The sequence below is a fragment of the Kogia breviceps genome, chromosome 8 (genome assembly GCF_026419965.1).
Source record: "Kogia breviceps isolate mKogBre1 chromosome 8, mKogBre1 haplotype 1, whole genome shotgun sequence".
NCBI classification, from domain to species: Eukaryota; Metazoa; Chordata; class Mammalia; order Artiodactyla; family Physeteridae; genus Kogia; species Kogia breviceps.
The window spans coordinates 3490557-3507849 of NC_081317.1; the positions used below are offsets into that span (position 1 = coordinate 3490557).

Below are 17293 nucleotides of genomic sequence, written 5' to 3' on the forward strand. Positions count from 1 at the left end.
CGTGCCCGCCCCCCCCCCCGCCCACACCCCATCCAGCCGGGAAGGAGCACCGCGCCGAGTCCACGCTGAGCGCGCGCTTACGCAGCAGTTCCGCGTCCAACCCTTTCTGGTACAGTTGGGAAACTGAGGCCAGGAGAAAGACACGGACTGGCCCGGGGCTACGAGGTGGGCAGAGTCCAGAAGAGATGGGAGGGTTCCAGCCTCCAATGCCAGGGCTCAGCCACTACCATGGGGTTTCCTTCGGGAATGAGAGCCCCTAAGATTCTGGGGGACCCCTGTCCACCCCCACCCATGAGGGGCCCTTTCCTCTCGGCATCCCGACGCGCCCACAGGTACAAACACACACATTGACTTCACAGATGGGGACCATGGCGTAGATTCAGAGAGTGGACACAGAGGTGACAAGGGGGAAAGAAGAAATTGGTTGGAGGCAGCTCTACCACGGGGCAGAACCATCTAGTCTCCTGGCAACATGCCCAGGGCTCAAAGCGTGAGGGACAGAGGTGCCAGGCAGACGGGCTGGGCGTCTCCAAGGTTCCCAGGGGTCGGCGTAGGCAGGGACAATCCCCAGGGCAGCCTGGAGAGGACAGTTTCTGGGGTCCTGCATCTACCTACCACTCTGGGCACTTGGAACTAGGATGAGATTCCCCCCTGCTGTGGAGAGAATTACAGGAGAGAAGTCCTTGGTTTACTCCACTGTCATTTGGGGTGCATAGATGGCGTGATGCCAAGGGTCCTGCAGCTCACAGAAGAGTCTTTTGGCCTTGGTTCTCCATCCCTGACCCACTGTGCTCCAAGTCTTCTGAGTAGAAAATGCTTTCTACTCCTTCGAGGTCCTTCTGAGCAGGGGGCAGCCTGGGGGCATGGGGAGCTGGGGGCCTGGGTGGTACAGAATGAGGCAGAGTACTGGACCACATCTTTGTTGGCACCTGGGGTTCCTCATTTGGAAGTGGGTGGAGCCACTGCCCTGGTTGGAGTGAGGAGGCCTCCGGAGTGAACTGGACACCAGGACAGTGGCGGGAAAGAGGGGAGCAAGAGAGGCTTCTGAGGTCCTGCGCATCGCCCCTGGAGCCGGCAGGTCCTGCTCCTTTGCCCCTCTGGGGTAGGGAGAGTCGCTGCCTTGACTACACCCAAACAAAGGTGTGTGTTTTGTTTTCTGCTTTTCCTGCCTGGGGCTGCAGTGCTGGGGCTGACCACCAGGGGGCGGGCTGTGCTCACCCCGCTCAATGGAGCAACTGGAGCAGGGAAGGGGCACCCGGGAGTCATTCTGGGCATCCCCCTGCCTCCGACCCAACAGGCACCTTCTGTTACTAGCCTCCAGGTCCACAATATGAGCTGCTCAGAGGCAGGAGGGGGCTCCAAGATCCTCTGTTGATTCGGCTACTGTGCCCTGGGCACTCACCCAGGAGCTCACAGCCTGGAGGGGCAGGTGGACAAGAGCAGGAAAGCAAATCCATGTGAGAGAGAAGAGCAAGTGCTCTAGGGAATGAGTCAGGGCCCTGGAGGGAGGGCCAGGAGCCCCTGGAGGGTCTAAAAGGCCTCCAAGGTGACATTGATGCTGTGACCAGAAAGACAAGAGCAGCCAGCCCTGCACACTCTGTGAGCAGTGAGCCTAGGGAAAGGTCAAAGGTGCAGAGACTTGGGACCAGAAGATTTTGTAGCCAGGAGGAAGTGAGACAGGAGCCACTGTGGCTGCGAGAGCTGAGGAGGAGGGCAGGGCAAGACCTGGAAGGACATCCTGGTGTCCGTGCCACGCGACAGCATCCCCTAACGTAGCGCATACAGGGACAAACACTGACCCTCTCGGTGTCTGTGACCAGGATGCGGGCTCAGCTCAGCTGGGAGCCTCTGCCCCGAGGTCACTCAGGAGGCTGGGCTCTGGTCTCAACTGGGGCTCAATCAGGGTGGGGTCTCGGAGATCATTCTCGGGTTATTGGTGGGATTCATCTAGGCGACGGGTGGGTGCAGAGAGATATTCCGGAAGGAAATGTCCTGTGGTCAGGGTTGATTTGAGGAGGGGAAGTGTGATGCTGAAGATGAGGATGATGATTGGGTCTGGCATCTACTGAGTGCTCACCTGCTCTCCGTCCTCACTGCCCCGGGTCACCTGCACCGTCGTCAGGTTCCTGGGCTCTGCCTGGAACACTGGCTTGGCTGCACTTGGCCGGGGTAGCAGAGGCGGGACTTGGTCCACTGGAGGTGGGGTGGTGTATTAGTTTCCTTTAGCTGCTGTAACAAAGTACCCTAAACTGTGTGACTCAAAACAACAGAAATTTATTCTCTCTCATTTCTGGAGGCCAGAAGTCCAAAATCAGGTGTTGGCAGCACCGTGCTCTTTGAAGACTCTAGGAGGGGATCCTTCCTTGCCTCTGCCAGCTTCTGGTGGTTGCCAGCAATCTTTAACGTTCCTTGCCTTGTAGATGCATCCCTCCAAACTCTGCTTCCGTACTCACGTGGCCTCCTCTGTGTGTATGTGTCCCGTCTTCCCTCTTCTTATAAGGACACTGGTCATTTGATTCGGGCCCACCCTACTCCAGTATGACCTCAGCCTCACTTGATCTTGTCTGCAAAGACCCTATTTCCAGAGAAAGACAAATATCATGTGATATCGCTTATATGTGGAATCTTAAAAATTGGCACAAATGAACTTATTTACAAAACAGAAATAGAGTCACAGATGTAGAAAACAAACATATGCTTACCAAGGGGGAAAGCGGCTGTGGGGGGGGGGGCGGATAAATTGGGAGATTGGGATTGACATGTACACACTACTATATATAAAACAGGTAACTAATAAGAACCTACTGTATAGCACAGGGAACTCTACTCAGTACTCTGTAATGGCCTATATGGGAAAAGAATCTAAAAATGAGTGGATATATGTAGATGTATAACTGATTCACTTTGCCATACAGCAGAAAGTAACACGACATTGTAAATCAACTATAATCCAGTAAAACTTAATTTTAAAAAAAGAGTCCTCGTTAAAAAAAAAAAAAAAAGAAAAGAAAGAAAAGACTATTTCCAAATAAGGTCTTATTCACAGGTGCACAAGGTTAGGACTTCAACTTATCTTTTGTGGGGACACAGTTCAATCCACAACAAGGGCATTGGAGTGATTCCACCCCCGAAGGCCAGGTACCCAGGTGTCCTCAGGGATGGGGGCAGCAGTTGGGGTCTGATCAGGTCTCCGGGGCTTGGCCCCCGGCTGGAGGTTTTGGGGTGTGAGTGGAGCCTGGGGGTGCCCTGTCGGGGACAGCACGGCTCCCCCGCTCGGCGCGTCCTGACGCAGCACCAGCAGGTGGCGCTGTGCCCTCCTTGCGGCCGCCCCGGCGGCGCGGCGCGTAGACAAAGGTCTCACCTTCCAGTTGCGAGGAGACGACAGACACAAAATTGTAAACAGACCAGGAGCACAGTCAGTTCAGGGGTGACGCGCTGTGGAGGAAATCAAACAAGGCGGGGCCTCGGGGTAGTGACTGGGTGGCGACCTGGATGGGCGGCCACGGAGCCCGGCCCGGACAGACCCACAAGTGTTAGTTTTTCGTTTCCTGCTTCACCTGCAAGCTGAGCCGACCCTTCTCAGCTGCTTGCAGGGGCCCTGCAGCTATGATTACACTGGCATTTCCAGACAGCTCTCCCATTACCCCCCGGGCGGGTGACCGTGCGTCCCAGATGTTGGGGGGAGCACAGAAGGCAGCCATGGGGATGGGTGGGCAGGCCGAGCAGGTCAAGGCTTGAGGGGGTCCCTTCCCCAGAGACCCTGCCCAAAGAGGGGGCGGTGCTGCCTGAGCTATCCCACGGCCCGCCTGGTGGGGTTCTGCCCGGTTGTACAGAGCGGGGAACGCCATCTGTTGCCGAGGAGCAGGGCCCCTGGGCTCCCCGAGGCATCAGTGAGATGGAGCAGAGTGCCCCGCGTGGCCCTGGCCCGGGAAGTGGAGGCCGTTTCTTACTGTGTCCTTTGGGCGCTTCCGCATCTCACAAGGCGGGGGCCAGCAGCCCTTGGCAGTGGGTCACCGAGGGATTCACGCAGCAGCTGTTCATCGAGGGCCTCAGAGCTGAGCACTTGGCCCGCGCGGAGCACCTTGACTGCCATCTGAGGGGATCAGACCATAGACACGAGGGACAAGGGTATAGGACAAGCAATAGACCCAACAGGGAAGGCACTGGCCCGGGACCCTGGGGACCTGGGTTTGGTGGCCGCTCGGCCAGCAGTGGCACACTGGCCACGGGGCCATGCTCCGTAGAGTTCTAGGCCGCTCCCACACCTCCATCCCGGGCTGCGGAGATGCCTGTTGTGACACGGCAGCCAGCCCATGGCACTTTCCCTGCGTCCGGCCATGGGCTGCAGTGTCTCGTTGTATCTGCAAGATCAGCACTGCTGCCATCCTCACTTTTGGGTGGGGAAACTGAGGTCCTGGGAGGCCAAGGGAGTCCCACAGCCAGATAGTGGCAGGGCTGGTGAGGGCGCCTCCCTGCGTTCAGACAAGCCTGGGAGGGGCCCGCCATGGGCGCTGGGGGCAAATTCCTTCCAATTACGGTGAGCTCCCAACCGTCAGGGCAGGGCAGGCCCCAAGGTGGTGGTTAGCAGCGGGAGTGGAGACGTAAACAGAACTAATGAACCCCTTTCATCCTCACCCCGCTCTAATGAAGGCGTTGGACTCTGTTCTCTGCATTTTCTTAGGGTTCTGGGGTTTTGAACCTCAGTGAGTCTTAGGGTCACGGCTGACTGGTCTCCCTGGGGGTGGGGGAATGAGGTTTGGGGGCGTCAATGTCTCCTCCCAGGGCAGCCAAGCCAGGGTGAGCAGGTGGAGAGGAGAGGGCATCCCCCTAAAAATGGTAAATCCCGGGAGAAAGGAGAGTTCCCATGGCAACCTGGAGGAGTTGCTTGGCAACTACGGGTCCCCAAAATACTTGCCTGCAGGAAGGCTCAGGTCTGGGGCTTTCCCATGGCCTGTGTGTACGCCTTAGCCACTATCTGTGGCTGATCTACCATACCCTCCTTTTCCACCTAGCAGCCTCACCCTCTGAGTCTTCCTGAGGGAAACCCTAGCCTGCTCCCCGCTCCCCGCTCCCCACTGCCCCATCCTGCCAGCCGGCGACCGGGCATCAGGCGAGTCCCCTAGCAACGGCAATTTCCTGGACACCTGAGTGACAGCTGATGGTAGCAGAATGTCATAAAATGCAGGGTCAGAGGGCACAGCAGATGGAGCCCAGTATCAGCCAGAGTTGGGGGGAGCATGGTGTCTTGTGCTTTGCACCCCCTGCATCCTGAAGCCATGAGTAACCTGGTCCTGGAGCAGGATGGCAAGGCAGGGTGTTGCTGGAGGGGGGCGGCGGGTAGAGCACAGAAACAGAGGATTTCTGTTCTGGGCCACCTTGGAGACTGGCTGCGTGACCCTGGCATGACCCTTCTTACTAGCCTCAGTTTTCCCATCTGTAGTCACAGCTACCCTTGTACTCGTGTGTTCACCATTCAGTGCATAAATTATGGCTCCTATGGGGCCTGGGGGTGGGAGGGTGAGGGGCCAGGACCAGGCCAGCCACTGCTTCTTCATCCGCATCCATCTCCATGGTCCAGGGGAGGCAGGCGGCCTCGTGGTTAAGGCCATTCACTGGCTTTGGAGATGGACACCGGTGTCTGTATCCCCGCTCAGCGCTTAGCGCTCAGTGTCCTGGAACAGGCACTAAACCCGTGGAGGCTCACTGCTCCCCAGTGTGAGGAAACGGGGTGCCATGGGGATGGAAGGCAATCCGGCCCTGTGGGCCTCTTAGGGGCTGCTTTAGTTTGTGGGCACTGACCCCGTGCCCAGCAGCCCCAAGGACAGGGATGAGGGCTGTGGGTAGCCAGGAAGGCACCCCCCGACCACGGGACAGGGTGGCGTGTTGGAAGGGAGGAGAGGCTGGTACGGGCCAGGATGTCCAGTGGTTGGATTTTGGAGCTGGGCAGGGAGGGGTGGGACTGCTGGTGACCCCGAGCCAGGATTCTAGACTGACCGTGACCATTCACTCTGAGTGACCTCGGGCCATCGTCTCACCCCTCTGTGCCTCCCTGGCCGCATCTGTCAAACGGGGAGGGGGGCGTGCCCACCTCCGGGGTTGAGGGAGGCTCCGGCGGCACCCGGGAACCCGCTGCTGGACACCTGTGTTCGGCGTGCGGGCAGCGCGGGGCTTCCGGACGATCGTGGCCTTGACTGCCCCCCTCCCGCACCCCCGTCCCCCGCCCTCGCTTCGAGCGCCGCGGGAGGAGGGGGCGGGGCGAGGGCGGCGCAGACAATGGCCCGGGACCCGGGCGCCGGCAGCAGTGCCCGGAGCGGGGCGTGGCGGCGCGCTCCTGCCGGCGTTCGTGCTGGCGGTCCGGCCGCCGAGCGCGCGGGCGGACGAGGTGAGCCCCAGCCCCGCGGGCGGCCGGGGTGGAGGGGCAGGAGGCCACCGGCGCGCGAGGGAACCAAGACGCGGGGGCACTGCCCCCACCCACCCTGGGCTTTCTGCAGGGAGGGAGCTCAGTTCACCGAAGTGAGGCAGCTGGGCCCTTCCACAAACCCACCCCCGTCCACCCCACCCCTCAGGGTAAGAGGGGGCGGGTCCACCCCGGGGCCGGGGGGCACGCCAGATCGTCCCCGTTTTCTGGGTTGGCATCCAGAGCCGGTTCACTCGGGGAAGGCACAGGGCCTCTTCTCTGGCACCCCACCTGACTCTTTGGAGCTGCGGTGGGGAGGGGGTGACCCTGGACGGTGGAGAGGAAAGGCCCCTTGGCCAGTGAGTGACCCTGAGCCCCCAAACTTACCCACCTCCCAGCCCCTCCCCTCTTGGAACTCCACCCTGACCACAGGCCTTTGTCGCAGGAGGCCCTTTCCCAGTAACTGTCCAGCTCAGAACTGGGAGGGTGAGAACGTGGGGGGGAGGGGAGGAGGACAGCGTCGAAGCCCTTGGGGCCGCCGCCATCTGAAATGAATCTGTTCCAACGAGATTCTTGCCGCTACCACTGCCATCTGTCTGGGCTGTGGCCCATCTCCATCACCATCTGTAAGGGAGGCCCTGGCCCCTGGGCATGTGGGAGGGGAGGCTGTCTAGAGGTCAAAGGGGAGAGAGAAGTCTGGGGCGGCCTGGGAGCCTGGCTAGGATTTGCAGCATCCAGACAGGTGGATGCCTTCACTCCTCTCTGCCTTGGTTTGCCTCACCTGTGGACTCCCTGGATGTCAAGGTGTGTGAAATGTCCCTGAAGCCCCTGGCACGGGCACAGGCAAGCCCTCTGCAGGTGGCAGGAAATGCCTTTAACCCTTCGAGGAAGGCAGGTGGCCGTGTGGCCCACCAGCTGTGTGGACAAGCAGTGTTGACCTCCCTTGGAGAGCTGGAGGCAGGGCGCCAAGTTGAATGCCCGCGTATTTCCAGCTGGGGAAACTGGGGCCCAGAGAAGCTGAGAAAATTGTCCAGGCCATACGGTGAGCTTTCCCTGCATAGCCTTCTTCCCTGAAGCCAGCGTTCCAGGCCCCTGACCGCCCCACCACCGCCACCCCCACGGGGTGTGCGGACTGGAAGGTTGCCCTTTGACCTTCTAGTTGCTCGGGGTTGAAGTTCAAGGGCGAGGCAGTCCACCTGGCCTGAAGCCCTTGGTTCCCCGGGGAGGTGGCAGCTGCAGGCTCTGGGGGCAGGGAACTGGTAGGTGGGCGGTGCTGCGTCGCGGCAGACGCCAGACCGCCAGACGGCTGCACCGACTGCCATTCTTCAGGATTTCAAGAGCACTTTCTGTCACAGCCACTTGGGACCGGGAAAGCCCAGCACAGACTACGGGCCTCCTTCCTCTCTTACCAGCCCTGCCAGGAGCAGGCATGGGGTGTCCCCGAGGAAGCGTGCTCCCTGAGTCTGGGGACGTGGGTGGCCATCGCCTGGCAGTGTGGGGTACAGGTGCCTCTCCTGGGGTTGGGTGTCCCATCCTGCACAGGGACATGCGAGCGTCTTGGGAGCCTCCCCTGCCTTTGGGTGAATATGCGCACGTCTGAGTGAACTTGTGACCTCGTCTCTCATCGTGTACCAGTAGTGTGCATGGCAGCCCGGCGGTGGCTGAGCGAGCACGCGTGTGAAAGGACACGTGCAGACAGATTCACGACTGGTGCCTGGGGGAGGGAGAGCATGCATCATGAGAGCACAGGCGTGTGTGCACACGCGCAGGCGTGCAGGCATCTTGCCTCTTCAGAGCACCAGGCCCAAGCCTTGACCATGAGGAGGCCGGACCCCTCAACCTCTCCTCTTTAAATGGGTTGAGAAGTGCGCCCAGCTCCCAGGGCTCTAAAGTGCTTAGCACGTGCCTGGCACGCGTGGGGGCGCTCTTGCCCGGCGGTCGCGTGGAGACCTCTACGGCTCTTGGAGGGTCCCCAGGCAGAGGAGGCCACCTGGTGCCTTGGCGCCCCTGTCCCTTGTCCCAGGTGTGAGCAGGTGAAGGCCCCGGAGTCTTGCCTTCTGTGGGAGCAACCAAGGAAGGAGCAAAGCCCAGGCCTTGGCAGAAGGACAGTGGACGGCGGGAGGGTGGGACAGAGGCCGTGAAACCGTCACTCAGCCCCAGGGCCCGGACACCCCGGGCATCCTCTCGCCCTCCCACCCCCCCACCGGCCTGCTGGAGAAGAACTGGGAAACAGGGCAGTGGGCACCAGCGCCACCATCTCCCACAGCCAGCTGGAGCCCCAGGTCCTTTCCAGAGGCCAGGACAGCCCAGGAGGTCCCCCTCTGGAAGGGCAGCCCCGCTTCCCAGGCCCGGGGCCCCCGCAGGCGGGGGGGTGGCAGCGCCCGGTACGCAGTGTCCCTGGCACGGCAGGCAGCCTCCTAACTACAAGAGCCTGTTTGTCCTGACTCCCCTGGCCCTGAAGCCCTGAGTGACCAGGCCCCGCTGGGCACAGGGGCCTGACTCTGGGCTCAGCTCCCTTCCCCACCCCAGCCTCCGTAGGCCTGGCTGTGCTGTAGGAAGGGGCTTCCTAGGCCAGGCCTAACCACGCCAGAGCAAGCTCTGCTTACCCGATGAGCAGAGACCCGTTCCCGAAGAATTGTTACCGAGCTGGGGACTCACGAAGGAGAAAACAACCCCAGGTTGAACCAGAGCTGAATCGACTGCCCACCTCCCCCGACCGACGTCCCCAGGCAGGCTGGCTTCTGGGAGCCTCCGGGCTCCTGTTTTCCAGACACCCTGGCTTCTCCATTGCTCCTGCCTGGGCATGCCCCCCACCTCTGCTCCAAGCCTCACTCTCTGGAAAGCGTTTTAATGGCAGGTTGGCAGACAGGGCCTCGCCCTTCCTCTTTGCCATCCCTGAGGCTCCTCTCCAGCCTCACCACCTCCTCCAGGAAGCTTTCCTGGTCATCTTCCCAGATGGAGCTCATTGGCCCCGAACCCTGAATATTTTCGAGTCCAGGAACTTAGAAGCCGGAGGGACCATCTGGACCACGGAGTATTTGTTGAGAGCCCATGGTGTGCCGGGGACCGTTCCAGGGGTCGATACGTCAGGGAACAGAATCCCTGCTCGCAAGGAGCTGAGACCCGTCCCAATAAGAGAGGGAAGAACTGAAAAAGTGCTTAGAACACAGCGGCCTTTGCGCTCCTGTGGTGGTGTGTGTGTGCGTGTGTGAGTGATACAGTCACCTGTCTGCCCATTGGCAGTGGGAGAACCCGCCACGGGCAGGTCATCACTGCAGGTACTTGGGTACGAGGGCAAACAGGGCAGCTTGCGCTTACGGCCCAGTTGAGTGGGGAGACACAGACCAGTCCCACAGTGGATGACTGGTTTCTCAACATTCTATTAGTGGTACTTTCTCAGCTCGTCCACCTTATTTAAAGTTGCAGCTCTCCAATCCCATTCCGCTATTCTATTCTTTTCTTCTATAGCATGCTTGCCTTCAAACAAGTATTTGACTTATTATACTGCAGAACCAGAAGCTGATCTTTATCTGTTTTATTCCCTGGCATATTCCCAGCGCTTGAGCAGGGCCTGGCCTCTAGTACCTGCTCAGTGAATCCGTTGTGGTCTGAGTACGGTGCTGTAGTTGGGCCCCCGGGGCCACTCTGGTCTGCGGATGGTGCAGGCTGCAAACCCCGTTCTCAGTCCCTCAGGGACGCAAGATAAACTGAAACTGCTTAGAGATTTTTATGGCAACTGGATGTTGCCCGAGACATTTCAACTGCGTTTCACGACAGTGTCAGTCAGTCCCGATTTGGGGATGAAAACGGAAAACCACTGATTCTTCCCCGCAGAGCGTCCTAGGCTACTTGAGGATAAGGTTTTTTGACCATGTGGCCTATGCCAGGCCCCGTCCTAAGCGCTTCCATCCGCTACTGCGTTTAACCCACGCGAGCTTGTGGAAGCAGAGGTCATCCCCATGTGTGGCTCAGGACCAGGCTCAGGGGGGGATGGGGAGAAAGTCACTTGCCAGCTCCCCCAGCCAGTGAGTGGTGGGCTCTGGGTTGGAGGCCAGACCCCGTCTACCTGGAGTCCCGGCTCGTGGCTGCCCCTCTAATCCATAGAGTTGGGTGTTGGGCTCCTTGCTGAGCTGGGTGCTGGATGCGGGTGCAGACCCGAAGGGGCAGGGAACTGTCCTCGGCTGCCACGGGAGGGGGCCACCGGCACCCTTGGCCCGGCGAGATCCTGCTGGGCGCACGGCCAGGGGCAGCAGCTGGGGCAGGGCCCCGATTCTCGGGTCCTCTTCTTCTTGGCAGCCTGTGTGCCTCGGTGGGCTGCTGAGAGGGGCTGGAGGGCGGGCAGCCCGAGCAGGGGAGCCCTGTGGCCAGTGAATCAGCAGTCAGAGCAGCCGACCGCTGGGTTACTGTCCTGCCTGGGGCGGGGCCAGTTCTCCGCCGCCAAAACAAGCACAGCGCCTCTGTCTTTCTCCCTCCCAGCTCCCCTGGCACGTGGTCCCTAGGGCTCTGCCCTTCCCAGGGGTTCCCACGTCCCCCTGGAAGAGGGGACAAAGCCTCCCAGTTCAGGTGTGTGGCCTTCCACAAGTCACTCTGAGGCTCTGGCCCCCGATGGCCTTCCTGTAAAGAGGGACCCCCTGCCCGTGGAAGGGCACCTCAAGGATAGACTCTCTCTCGGCTCTTATAAAAAGCTGGGAGCGGGCTTCCCTGGTGGCTTAGTGGTTGAGAGTCCGCCTGCCAATGCAGGGGACACGGGTTTGTGCCCCGGTCCGGGAGGATCCCACATGCCGCGGAGCGGCTGGGCCCGTGAGCCATGGCTGCTGAGCCTGCGCGTCCGGAGCCTGTGCTCCGCAACGGGAGAGGCCACAACAGAGAGAGGCCCGTGTACCGCAAAAAAAAAAAAAAAAAAAAAAAAAGCTGGGAGCAGCTTGGGAAAAACAGCCTCAAAGCCAGACTGCTGTGTGGCTTTGGGTGAGTCCAGTGCCGTCTCTGAGCTCTGTCCCCAAGCTCACCTGCAAAACTGCCTCACACATTGTGACGATTAAATGATACCCACACTGGCGCATCAGCGAACAGCAGAAATACTAGGGAGGTCATTGACTCCGTTTTAGGCATGGAGTTGGGGGTGGAGGAGGTGAACAGGGAAACGGATGTCAGAATCTCAAGCTGGGCCTCATACAGCGGACAGACCACCCACCCTGCTGACGGGGGACCCAGCAGCCCCAAACCTGCCCGTGCTGCCGGGAACAAATCCACTTTAACCCAGTGCACGGTGGAGGAAAGCAAGCTGCTCTGGGGTCCGGACAGGCCCAGGCATATACCTGGGGTTGGCACTGACCAGCTGTGCAGCCGCAGGCAAGTTTTTTGCCCTCTCTGGGCCTCGGTTTTCTGTTTTACAGCAGAGGTAGTTACCGTGGCTTCATCTGTTTCACAAATGCTGGGTGGAGAGGTGTTTTGTCTCATCAGTAGCTGCTTCTGCCTGCAAGGCTTCTGTTTGCCTTAGATGAACCCCCCCCACCCCGGACCTAAGCCCCTCTCCCAGCTTGCGGGGCTGGGCCACCGGCGTGCATGGCTGCGGCATCACCCCTACCTAGCAGAGCCAGGCTGGTGGTGACTGTGTTGCGCGACCTGGTGATGGGCCTCGGGTTCCCACAAATGCGAGGGAGGAGAACTGGGCCGTCCCCACCCCCAGCAGGACCCCAAGTCAGGTCGGGAGGCTGCAGGAAACAGGCACGAAAGCCTGGCCCCAGGCCTCTCCCGCCTGCTTCCTGGACAGGATGTTGTGCTGAGTAAACAGCTTGAATTGGAGTCACCGCTCTGGCTCTGAGTCACAGCTCCTAGCGACAGCCATGACAGCCACGCGATGTTTATAAACAGTGTGCTTCCCACCCACCGGGCCCTGCCCCCACTCCCCGCCCCCAGAATCTGAAGCGGGTGAGAGGGCCCCAGAGGCCGGAGGCAGCAGGCTCCCCTGGAGTCCCTCCCCCGCCCAAAGGGCTTGATTCGGGGCGCACGTCTGTGCGTACATGTGTGTCCACGAGTGGAGTTTTGCTGCGTCTGGGCTCGTGTGTGGCTGACCAGGTGCCTTATCCCGGGGCAACCTGCATCGTGGGCAGAGCGCCGTTTGCAGGTCACGCGACCTCGGTGTCCCGGGACAAGCGTGGAAGCCGGGGGTAGCATCTCAGGGCTGGTGTGAATGTTCCCCGAGGCCACGCCCACCCAGAGCTCCGTGCACGGTATAGGGGCACAGCAATGGAGGTGGAGAAGTGGCGGGGGGGTGGTTTGCAGGTGGAGCGCCCCTAACTGGTCCCAGCCTCAGAGCCCTGGCTCTCCGTGGCCGGTCTCCGTTCCAGGCCGTGACAGTGATGGTGTGGGCCATGTGGTGACACAAGGCCGGCAAGGAACAAAGGCGCCTCTGCTCTCCCCTACGCGGGTGGGAGGAGGGGTGGATGGGCCCCGCCTCTCCCCCCTCGCCCCTCCTCCTCAGGGCTCCAGCCTTTCTTGCCTGCAGCTGGTCCTGTCCTCCCTCCTGGCTGTGACTCAGGCCCTCGGCCTTCCCGGAGCTCAGGGCCCACTGCTCGGGGCCAGCCCTGCCTGGGCCTGGACTGGCTCACAAAGGAATGGCCCAAATGGCTCTGAGGCCAGGCTGACCTGTGCGGGGGCCTAGGGTCATTGGAGAAGAGCCCAGGGAGCCTTGTCTGGTGCTCAGGAGCTCTGGGAGGGAGATGTGCCACCCGGCACGGATCCTGGTACCCGGGAAGCCCTCGATAAATGCCTGTCAAATCAAAGGCATTAACACACAGACACACCTAACTGGGCAGCCTGGCTCCCTATTGGCTCCGTGACTCCACCCCCGCTTCTTCGAAAGGCCTCTTGAAGCTCTCCGCCAACCCCCAGGTATGTCCACACAGTTGGAAAGGCTTTCCCATCCCCTCACCCACCCTCTTATCCCTGCCACAGCGCTGGGCCCAGGGACCAGGAGGCCATGGCTCAGGGAAGGCCCTCCCCCATTTTATTCAATGCCCCCAAGGCTAGGGAGAGCTCGCTGGTCCACGTCCAGAGCAGCCAAACCGCATCGAGGGGTGCCCGGGGTCACACGGCCAGTCAGCTGGCAACACAGGGGAGAGAGGCCAAGGGTGGGGTCTGCCCAGGTCCCACAGGGCTGTCTCCCTCCTCGGGACTCTACTGCCCCCTGCCTCACCCATGTCCTGCTGGAGCTTCTCCGCAACAAGACTGAGCGCCTGGGGGAGCCCTGCCCTGCCAGCCTGTCCTCGAGAAAGTGGACCAGAGTGTGTCTGCCAGCCCTCTTGGCCCCTCCTCTGCCGGGACCAGGGTGACACCAAACATTTCCAAGTTATCCACTGGGATCCGGTTGCAGAGCTGCATATGCCGAGCACCCAACAGGCCTCACGCTGCCATCTGGAGCTTGCTCTTGGAGGTGGAGCCAGGCCACAGGACGCCCCGGTGCAGGGGCAACTCCGCCAACATTCACTGAGTGTATATGACATACCAGGCCCGTGTCCATGGGACACAATCAGAGTGCAGGTCCCCCGAGTGCCAGCCACGAACCAGGCCTGTGCCGAGTTCTTGTTGAATCCTGCAGCGTCCCTGCGCCCATTTTACAGATGAAGAAACCGAGGCCGCTAAGTCGCTGGCCCAGAGTCCCAGAGCTGCCAATAGAGAGCTCAGTCTCCCAAACCCACCCACTTTCCCAAAGGTCCAGATTAAGAGCCACCATGCACGGAAGGGCTAAGGTGGCTGGGCAGAAGAAGCGGGGGGTGCCTGAGTGGAGGTAAGCATGGGGTGAGTCAGGGCCGAGTGAGTGGGAGGGGGCTGGGGGCTGGGGGCGGGGAGGACTTTGGATTCCTTTGTGGGTCGGACAGAAGCCTTTGGAGGGATTTTAGTGCCGGGGAAACATGCTGCGCTCTGGGTGCAGGCATGAGGTGGGGCACCTGCAGGCAGGAAGGCGGCTGCCTCAGGCTCCACCCGGAACCCCCTCCCACTCAGCTCCCCCACCTCCCCTAGAGGAGCCTCACCCTCGGGGCTCCTGTGTCCAGGGAATCCTTTCTTCCATGAAAGAAATACTCCTGCCCCAGAGGTGGGGGGCTGGGGATTTGAATTTGAAAACCGCTGTACACCACCACCCCCTCCTGTAACGGATCAGGAAACTGAGGCTCAGAGAGAAGAGGAACCTGCGAGTCCCAAAGGGAGGCAGCACCAGGCAGGGGCAGGAACCAGGTCTCGGTTCCCTGGCTCTGAGCTGCCTGCTCTCGGGTCCCCTGAGCCCCACAAAGCCACCGGAAGACGATGTGAAACGCTTGCTCAGAGAAGCAGAGCAAGTGCTGGCGGGGCTTGGCGTCAGGGCGGCATGCTGGGCCCCGGCCACCCCGCCAGGGCCCCGGGGCCTCATGTGCCTGCGGGCCAGCTCCGGACGCCCTGTCCGCCCCCTTCTCCTCTCGGCCTCCGCGATCCTGCGTGCCCGGCCCGCTGCCCACCAGCGTCCGAGGAGGGTAAGGAAGCAGCCCTTGGCCTCTGGCTCATCCTGGCATCTCCGGGTCTGGGGATCTGGGCTCTGAATGCTGGTGAGGGGAGGGTATGTGCGCTCTACAGAGGTGCACCCAGACACAGGACCCGGATTCTCCCTGTGACATCTTGGGCAAGTCCCTGCTCCCCGGGGCCTCAGTTTTTCCATTTGTCAAATGTGTGGGTTGGACTCATCCCGCGGCGTCCAATGTCTGGTTTGCAGCAGAAAGAGAAAAATGGAGACAAGGTTGTGAGTTTTCCTTAAAGCCAAATGTATTCATTTAACAACTATCCTTTCTTCTGATCGCTATGCCCTCCTTGTTACCTTTGGTGGGGTCTTTTCTGAAACGATGGTAATGATAGTGGTAGCATTTTTCTTTTCTTTTTTTTTTTTTACTGCCCTACTTGGCAAAATAAACAGTTGCCAACCCTAGGTTGGTCCCCGCAGTTTAAAATTAAATCTCGTGTCTGGGTGCCAGGGGTGGAGGGGCTCCTAGGGCTGAGTGGCAGGGACGGCTTCCGGAGTTAGCGGTGGCTTAGAGAAAGCGGGGTCTCCTGCGCACCCTCCACAGGGCCTGGCAGGGCTCACACCTGCCTGGGGGCCCCACTGGCCAAGCTGCTTTGACCTCTGTGGCATGTACTCGCCACCTTTTCTGACTCTGGGGGGTGATTTCCCCCCACGCAGGGGGGATGGGGACAGGGCCTCAGGGTGTTGGGGGACACAGCTGAGCCCACCCTAAGACAGCAGGTCTGAGCTGCAGCCACTGGCCCGGCTCAGAACACATCCCCGTCCACCCACCCTTGGCTGGCCCTCAGCCTGGGTAAGAGCGGGAATTTCTGGCTCTGCTCATCACGCGAGCAGGTATGACAGCCATGTGGGTGACACCAGACCTACAGGCACTCGGGCGCCCGACTCCACTGGGGCCGGCAGGTAGGCAGACAGGCTGGCAGAGGGCCTCCCGGGGAGCCACCCCCGGCCTTGGTCCCACCCCGTGATGGCCCAGGAAGCCAGGCCTGCCGAGCCCAGAGGCAGGAAGGGTTGGGTGTTCCTCGCCTGTGTCTCTGGGGTGACCACCAGACAGAGGGCCGTCGCCCGCCGTGCTGCTCTCCAAAGCCCCACACCTTGGCCGAAGACACCTCTGCTGGCACCGGCCACCGAGGTGAGTTTCCAGGGCAATCGGTGCCTCTGCTGAGAGGCTGGCTAGGCCACGGCCAGGGCCCTTGACTTCCTCCCCTCCCATCGGAACTGGTTGAAGAAGTTTGGCTGGAAGCTGCCCAGGGAGGCTCCATCTCCCATTCTGGGTGTGAAAAAGGAGGCGCGCGCGCACGCGCGTGTGTGTGTGTGTGTGTGTGTGTGGCGGTTACCCTGGTACCCGTGTCTGCCCACCTGGCCGGCCTATCTCCCTGCTCCCTGCCCAGGCGGGTTAGGGTGGCTACGGCTTGTCCTAGCAGCTCCACGAGTTCATATGATGCTTCTCATATTACAAAGAGCTCTTGTGTATTGTTTCATCATCTGCTTTCCTGAGAGCCAAGTGGCGGTGGTATTACTACCACTATTATTATCGTTATTATCCCCCTCTTACTGATGGAGAAACTGAGGCTCAGGGAGATGGAACTGAGGCTAGGAAGGTGCACAGCAGGGCCTTGAACACAAACCTAGGCTCTACATTTCGAGAAAGAGTTTCCCAAACCTACAGGCCGGCTCCTCGGTCCTGTGTGCCCGGCGCTCCGCCGGCGTGGTCCCTGCGAGGGACGGGACCCCCCCTTTCTGACCTTCCCCTCCGTTATTCTCGTGTTTCAGGCTCAGCTTCCACGTGTTTGTGTCCCTTCTCTTCCTCTCTCCTCCCCTGCGCTCCCACCTCGGGCTCGTCACACGTTGGATTGGTGGCCCTTGGGGACGTCAGGGAGCCCTCAGGGTGCTGGGCCCTGAGCGCTCTGGGAGTGGAGGACAGTCGTCAGAGAGGCTCCTGGTCTCACCCTGTGACCCTGGATCACACGTGTGCTCCTCCGAGTGTCCCCCTCAGCATCCCAAGAGTTAGAGTCGGGGCCACGCACACCCATCTCCGGGGAAGGACAGGGAGGCCGCACGGCGAGCTCATGGCTGGTCTGGAACGCCCGGCTTCCTCGTCCCGAGCCATTTCCACGGCTCCGGGCACCAGTTCATCTTGTTCTGGCCACCCTGGGACTGCAACGCCCTGTGAGGTCAGAGATTGGGGGCGATGATGATGTCAAACCCCTCCACCCAGGATGGTCTCCTAGATGTTTGGAAGCTTCATTTGCCACCTCCTGACCGTTTCTGAGCTTGGCCTCCAGCCTGTGAGGCCAAAGAGGAGGAGGCGGTCCCTGGAAGTTCCCAGGGACCAGTGGCAGAGGAGGTGG

The 17293-nt window shown here is 60.7% G+C and overlaps 1 protein-coding gene across 3 annotated transcripts in view; it reads left to right on the top strand.

Moving 5' to 3' along the window:
- The window catches only part of RALGDS (ral guanine nucleotide dissociation stimulator), a 64409-nt gene that overhangs the window by 138 nt on the left and 46978 nt on the right, over positions 1 to 17293 (top strand). The window lies entirely within an intron of this gene.